This window comes from Palaemon carinicauda, chromosome 12, assembly GCF_036898095.1.
Source record: "Palaemon carinicauda isolate YSFRI2023 chromosome 12, ASM3689809v2, whole genome shotgun sequence".
Taxonomy (NCBI): Eukaryota; Metazoa; Arthropoda; class Malacostraca; order Decapoda; family Palaemonidae; genus Palaemon; species Palaemon carinicauda.
The window spans coordinates 114,893,947-114,902,272 of NC_090736.1; the positions used below are offsets into that span (position 1 = coordinate 114,893,947).

The 8,326-nt window shown below is 34.6% G+C and overlaps 1 pseudogene; it reads right to left on the reverse strand.

Moving 5' to 3' along the window:
* Positions 1–335: 335 nt before the first annotated feature.
* LOC137650620 (lateral signaling target protein 2 homolog) lies at positions 336–4,186 on the reverse strand (annotated as a pseudogene).
* Positions 4,187–8,326: the final 4,140 nt, after the last annotated feature.

Genomic DNA, 8,326 nt, shown 5'->3' on the forward strand with positions numbered 1-8,326 from the left:
ATATACATATGTATATATATATATAGTAATATATATACGTATATATACTATATATATATACATATATAATTTCCTGCAAAGTAGAACAGGAACCACTAGGATATGGCCCTCTCCCACAAATTGCACAAACTGTCATGTGTTATTTAGAAAAAGGTGAGGGGCGTGTAGGGATGAATCTTTGTGTGTGTAATTGTGTGCATATATATTTGAGTAATTAGCCGTCATTTTTGACAGGTCACATACACTAGTCCTTGTTATAATCACTAAGTCTCAGGAATAGGAAAATACGACATAAATTTTTGTAAAATATAAATATTTTTATTCAATAAATAGACATCACATTGTATCGGGGATTTGCTGGAAAACATTTATTGTTAAAAAGGAAGCATTACAAACAATAAAGCTAGAGGAGTTTTTATTCGGTGTATCTTACTACTCTGTCGTTGTTTGTCTCTCCTTACAGATCTGAAATAATGAGAAAGGAAGATTATGCCCTTGGTAACATTTAGTATACGTGGTCTCTCTCTCTTTCTCTCTCTCTCTCTCTCTCTCTCTCTCTCTCTCTCTCTCTCTTTATATATATATATATATATATATATGCGTAGTTATAAATTCATATATTATTAGATATAATTAACGTACTGTATATATTAGTAAAAGTTATATAAATATATATATATATATATATATATATATATATGTTTAAGTATATATATGAATACAGAAATACTTATAAACATATATATTAATATATATATAATTATATATATATACATATATATGTATATATATATATATATATATATATATGTTTGTATATATATATATACATATATATGTTTACGTGCGTGCGAGTGTACTTGTATACAAGTGTATTTGTGTTCTTTGTTGTTTGTTTTATACAAATATTTCATGGACACATGGTGAAACATATGTTAGATAGAGAAGGAATATCAAATTGGTAAATGCGATTCATATCTATTCAATCGAAAACTAAGTAGAGAAACACTTTAAAACAATTATTAAGGAATAGAATAATACTAGTCTAGTATCATTTGTTACCCATGATATGGTTCATAATATCAAAATTAACATCAAGGACATAGTAGATTCCCTTACTCACCGAATGTAGTTTCTTTCCTCCTATGTTCTTCGGGGTAAGGAAGCTCCTCAGCGTATAAAGAAGAAGGATCCAATTCTGAATAACGCGGAATATCATGCCAAACATCCTTCCTTAGGGGACCCAGAGGATACTCTTCCGTTGGCCTCTGCACGCCGCGGCTATACTCCTCGTCTGTAAATGGAACTGGATACTGGTGCTCACTCTGGGAATGTGTTATGGTGCCGTAAGGGTCGTAAAAGCCCTTTCTAGAATGGGTCGGGTACTGGTCATACGAGGAAGGAAATTGAGCCCTCTGCTGATGGGCAGAGTGATGACGCTGCGGTGATGGGCTATATGAACTCTTCTTGCGAGGGAGGCTGTGTGATCTGTACTGGCTAGATGGGGTGACCGAGCGCTCTGGAGGCTGAGGCGAATAACTCTGGGGGATTGGCACGTAGTCATAATACTTGCTGGCCCTCTGCGATGGATTATTGAGATCGTCGCAACACGGCATCTGGTGATAGCATTCCTGGTTGCTCAGGATTGGAACAGCAGGGTAGGAGCATTTCTTGCGGCTCATCTAGTTTTCTCTGCTGGAGTTGTATTTCTTGGTGACTCTCAGACCGCTGCAGACCATAATTGGGATGGAGGTACTGATAATCGGTCTGACATCTTTGGGCTAAATGCTGCTGGGGTTCTTGAAGTTGTTCTGACTCTGCATGATGATAATGATCGTGCTGGTGATGTGCTTCCAGTTGAGAATGCTTTGTCTGCTGATGTTGGTGGTCAAGTGGATGATGATGATGATGGTGATGATGCTGTTCCAGATGATGTAGATGCTCTTGATATTGCTGTTGTTCATGCTGTTGTTGAATATGTGGTTGACCATGATAGATGACTTGTGAAGTTGGCTTGTTTGTGCAACACGGCGGCGCAGCAGAAGCCTCGTGTTGTTGCAGTTTATTAGTCATTGAGCTCTTTATGCTAAGGTCATGGCCAGAAGGTACTCTAACTGGGGTTGAAGGCATAAGGGCAAGGGGAGGACTAGGATTGTCTTGCTGGCGCTGACTCACGGTAGCGTTTCTTCCTAACCTTTGAACTTGATCGTGTAGATTGACGTAGGAAGTATTGCTGTACTGAGACGCAACAGAGAGTCTGTCATCTTCAAGACATGTCACATCCTTGCTTAGACGTCTGGTCAATGTGTTACTACCAGAACCAGAGGTCTTGGGACACACATCCGGGATGTCGGGCTGATGACCTGAAACCTTCATTCTTCGGCTGATGTTGTCATCTAAATACTGTGTGGCTTCCTGGGTCCACTCAACTATAGTTTCTTTAAAGTTCTCATTGCAAATCGTTTCAGGCTTTGGTGTTGAAGACCTGCCTCTCTGCATGCTCAAGCCTCCATTCAATAAGGCACTGTTGTAATTCCTACAAGGACTACTAGCAGGAGCTATTTTTTCTAAAGACGAGCCTGTTAGTATAGGATTATCTGGAGGTTTATGAGACGAGGGCGTCCCTGGATTGATATGATGGACGGTCAGAGTTGTGTCCTCTTCTTCTTCTTCCCCTTCTTCGTTTTTCCTCTGCGAGACTTGGCACGCCATCTATTGGTAATAAATGTGTACAAACCAATTATTACTAATAATTTATCAGAAGAGTTTGAATAATTTTTTTTAATGGAAATGAACGGTTTTGCATGTATTTTCAATTACTTTTAAGTATAAATTTTTGTGTGTGCTATATAGGTCAGCTATTGATATTTAATTGATCAAGATAATTTTCCAACTTCCTTTTTTGGCTTTTAAAGTGAAATGTCGAAGTAATGATATTCAGCAAAAAAATCTAACTAATATGCTGATAAGAAAAAAAAAACGGTTATGAACATTGGCTCTATCCAAGTTTTCTAATAAAAGTAAAGTACTCTGTCTCCTAAATATAAGACATGGAAACACTTTATAGATGTAAAGCCAATGAATTAGAGCAAATAGAGCGGAGATAATAAGGTGAATGTTTCTGAATCAAATTCCTAAAAGTAATGAAACACTGATGCGTTTCTTTAAATATAGAGAACATCTCACCTGATAATGGGAAGGAGAGGACACAGTGTCTGAACTTCCAGTTCTGTCCTCTTCATCCGTCGTAATTCCTGGAGTTGAAGCAGGGGTGTAACAAGCCTTGTAGGTGTCCTGGTTAAAAGATAATCAGACATGCATTATCAAATTGGTCTATTACTGTACTATGAAGTGTAAATAATTATAATTCAACTTATGGACCATAGATGTCATATAGATATAAAAGATACATGTAAACGGTTACTGATATGAACTATGAAATATTAGAAAAGGCCAAATTCAAAAGTTCTAATCATAAAAACGAGAGGTGAGAATAGCGAGGGACCCAACATCATTACTTGAGGTCCGTCGCATTTTGGTGAAGCGTTTGAAAAAGCAGATGATTATTGATATGTTTAGAACGAGTAGTGCAGCCCCAGTCAAGGGACATCAACAAGAGAGTCAGACGAGGAACTCTGGGTAGACTGCTGCTACTGGCTACCTCCTCTTCAACACCTGAGAATGGTATAATGGTCCCCATATGTTGATATTGGACATTATTTGAACTGCAATTGCATGTATTTCTTCAAGTAGAAGGTACGTGCGAACAATAAAGATAGTTTCAAAACCCTCTTAAATTCTATGAAGTTTAATTCACAAAGGGTTGATGAATACATTTAATGTGCAATCCTTATTCATTGTGTATTTTGTGATTTGAAACACCTTGGGGATTGCCTGACCTTTGAAACATTATTTTAGGTTAATCATTTTTTGGAGTTTGTAAAACTGGTTTTTCATTTCACAGAAGAGTTTTGAATGATCTTGCAGTCAGTGTATTTTAATAAATGAATAAAAAAAGACAAAAACTGAGTAAGACATCTTTGATTACCTGGAACAGTGAAATGTGTTGGTGGGAGAGCGAAAGGGGACCTTCCTTGGTCGTTAAATGACTGAATCATTACCTCATAACTAGTACCAGGCGTCAGTCCTTGTATTGATGCTGTGGTAATATTTCTCCAACGACGTCTATGAACTAAACAGTAAGAGTGAAACGAAATTAGATCGTTTCTAAGAGTGAACAGGGATTTATTTTCAATATCAGATGTAATATTATTAGGCGTTCTCTTGGAAATTTATTTTTATTTATTTATTTTTTTTAATACAAACAAATCTAATTTTATTATATGTTCTCTTCGGGTTAAAAAATTTCTTTTTCTATATCAAATGTAATTTCATTAGATGTTTTGATAGAGTGAAAAGGGGTTCTTTTTTTTCTATATCAAGTCCAATTTTATCAGATGTTCTGGAGTGTATAAAGATTATTTTTCTATATCAAATATAACTTCATTATAAGTTCTCTTAGAGTGAAAAAAAAATTATCTTTTCGATATAAAATGTAACTTTATCAGGAGAGAACAAAATTTATCATATTAGTCTTCTAGAGAAAATTAATAGAAATATACGTTAACTTGAATATCCAATACTAGGAGGTTATCTAAAGTATGAATAAAAATAAGCCTACATATGTATTTGAAGAAATATAGAAGCATGGAGGTTGGTTATATCTCATAGTATCTTACTTACAATATATCTATTTTCCAGTTTTGTGGTCGATATTTAAGAGAATACCCCGATGGGGGACGTTCCTTTGTCAGCTGGTAACCAAGACAAGATGGCTGTGCTTCCCATTACGTTGCTCACCTGGAGTGAAAAACGCGTCAAAATGTTTATGCAAAAGGTTTAATGCACGACAATGCCCTAAAAAACTGACCATATATACATATGATCAGTGCCCAAGACCCCTCTCCACCAAAGCCAGGACTTAGGAAGGCCAGGCAATGGTTGGTGAGGACTCAGTAGATAGACCTATAAGCTCTCCCAAACCCACCATCCATAGCTTAGCAGGATGGGGAGGTTACTGCGACTAAAAAAAACTAACGAAATTGACCTGGACTTCATCCCCAGTTGGCGTTCACCAGTCAGGGACGTTACTACAATTAGGCTCTCATGAATGGCAGAGGCAAGAGACAGTGACATTGCCCTACCAAGCTGGACCATGCCCTAGAGACTGACCATATATACATATAATCAGCGCCCAAATCCCCTCACCACATAAGCTACGACTAAGGAAGGCCAGGCAATGGCTGCTGAAAAACTCAGCAGAATGACCTTTAGGCTCCTCCAAACCCACCATCCTTAGCTTACAAGGATTGGGAGGTTGCAGTGACCAAAAAAAAACTTACGAGTTTGAGTGGGACTCGAACCACAGTCTGGCCTTCCCTAGTCAGGGACGTTACCACATCAGCCACCACTACCCCAAAAGTAACTATTCAATGACAGAGAGAGAGAGAGAGAGAGAGAGAGAGAGAGAGAGAGAGAGAGAGAGACTCATACGAATTGATAGCTAAAAATCTTTATTGTAAACCAATAGATTTAATTTATTATTACAGATGGAGAAAAAAACGACTATTTATGTCTACAGTATTAACATCCTTAATTTCGACCAAAAGCGACACATATTTAAAGATATTAATAATATTCATCAACGTACTAAATCACGCTAATGATTTTTCATAAGTCACTTATTGTATACAAACATGAACAAATTATCCTGTATATCAGATACATTAACACAAAAGTATACGAATGCTATCAAAATCTAAATCTAAATCTAAATATTTTCAGTAAATCGTAAAAGAATATGATGATTCTCTAAAGACAAATTAGAAAAAAAAAAAACACTGAACAGAACCAAAAATTTTTCCAATGACACTGGAAAGAGGATAATTACCCTCCTCATCTGGGCACTTAAAAATGTAAACTGACATTCTAGTACTCTAGAGTGAAGCACTTAGCAAAATATACGTTGCTTACTTAGCTGTAAAATCCCTAAAGGTAAAATATAAATTAATTTTAGAAAGTAATATAAGTCAATCTCTCCTATATAATAGAGCAAGTGTCTGACTTTATATATATATATATATATATATACATACATATATATATATATATATATATACATATATATATATATATATATATACACACACACACATATATATATATATGTATATATATATATATATATACATATATATATATATATATACATATGCATATATATAAAAACACACACACACACACATATATATATATATATATATAAATATATATATATATTTATATATATATACATATATATATATACATATATATATATATATATATATATGTATATATATATATATGTATATATATATTTATATAAGCGACATCACCAGACGTATAACTACTTAGTCTCTCCCAGCCTTCGGGTATGAGGGAAAGGGAGTAAACATACATTAGTGAGAGGAAGGTAGGTGTACGTATGTGTGCGCATATCTATATAAGGTTTACCAGTCATTTTCAATGGGTTGCATAAAATAGCATTATGATATAATCCGGGAAATAACTGGATGATATGAAATAATCAAATTAAAGTAAGGTTATTTTCACCAACTTAGATAAAATGGAAAAATATAGTATTCATTTTTGTTTATTATTATTATTCATATACTTACATTCAAAGCTCTGTGGTTCAGAAGGCGGAACAGGAGGCCCAAGAGTATGGTTAGCAGTATAAGTTCCCCTCGAGTTCGTGGCCTTACAGATGTAAGTCTTGAAGTCCGTTGCAGTGATATTTCGGACCTCTAGCACAGACGACCACATGACAAGATCATCCAGTAACTTATGTGGCAGTGAAGAGGATGAATGGGGATTACATTTTGGATGTTTATAAAATTATGTTTGTTTTATTTTTTGTTCCTTAGAAAATGCAAAATTGTATATAGTTTAACTTTTCATAACCCCCCCCTCTCTCTCTCTCTCTCTCTCTCTCTCTCTCTCTCTCTCTCTCTCTCTGATAATTAAATTTATCCACAGCGAGATCATCCAGTAATTTCGGTGGCAGTGAAGAGGACGAATTTGAATTATATTTTGGAAATTAAAAAATTGAGTTTGTTTAATTTTATCTTATAGATATGCAAAATTGTAAATAGTTTAATTTTTCATGCAACACCCCCCCCCCCCCTCTCTCTCTCTCTCTCTCTCTCTCTCCTCTCTCTCTCTCTCTCTCTCTCTCTCTCTCACTCTGAATTAAAAAATAGTATTTGTTTTATTTTGTCCTTTAATAATTTGCAGAATTGCATATTATTTAACTTTTCATACAACTCTCTCTCTCTCTCTCTCTCTCTCTCTCTCTCTCTCTCTCTCTTTATTATTAATTTGAGAAAATAAAGTTGAAGCTTATTAAAATAAATTAGTATGAAAATTTCAAAGATATCTCCAACAAGGATTTAAAACTAAGTGTTGGCTACAATACACAACATTGAACTTTGAATAATCCCCCCCCCTAACCATCCAACACCCCCACTCTCCCCCCCCCCAAAAAAAAAATATGAACAAAAAAAAAAAGATTTTATGTTACCTGGCTAATATTAAAAAAAAAATCGTAAAAAAATTTTCCCTTGTAAATAAAAAGCTAATACTTTTTATATAATTTCCATACTGTAAAAATTTAAAAAACTAACTTTACTAAAAAAAAATCCTGTAATATAGAAAACATATACGTTTGTAATAAATTTTCTCCTAAAAAAAGAGTGTTTTTTTACAAGAAAGGAATAATTATAATTAGAAGGATGACTTATTTACTTTTTTGTAAATATAGACAAAAGTCAAATATAAAAAACTATGAAAAAGACTTACCAATTTTTAAAATAATATTCAATAATAACATTTAAACTAACTAATATTTGCAATAAAAAAAAGTAATGAATTTTCTACTCAATAAAAAAAATTGTAATGAATTTTCTCCTCAATAAAAAAAAAAGGAAAAGGATAACGATGAACATGCATTGTTTGGGTAAAAAAAAAAAAAAAAAAAAAAAAGAAAAACGATAAACATTCATCAATTTTTTTTTCTGTTGGATAAAATAAAGAAACAACACCAAAACTTCCCTTACCTTCGGCCTCCTGATGAAATATTTTTCTGCTGTTGAAGAGAACTCTCTCTCCATCGATACTCCAGCGGAAGTTGGGTGCCGGGGCAGCCCCAACTGTGCATTCCAGGCTGCCTGTCCCTCCTAGATTTGCCCACCATCGGAATTCCATCTCGCTCAGTCCGTCTTCG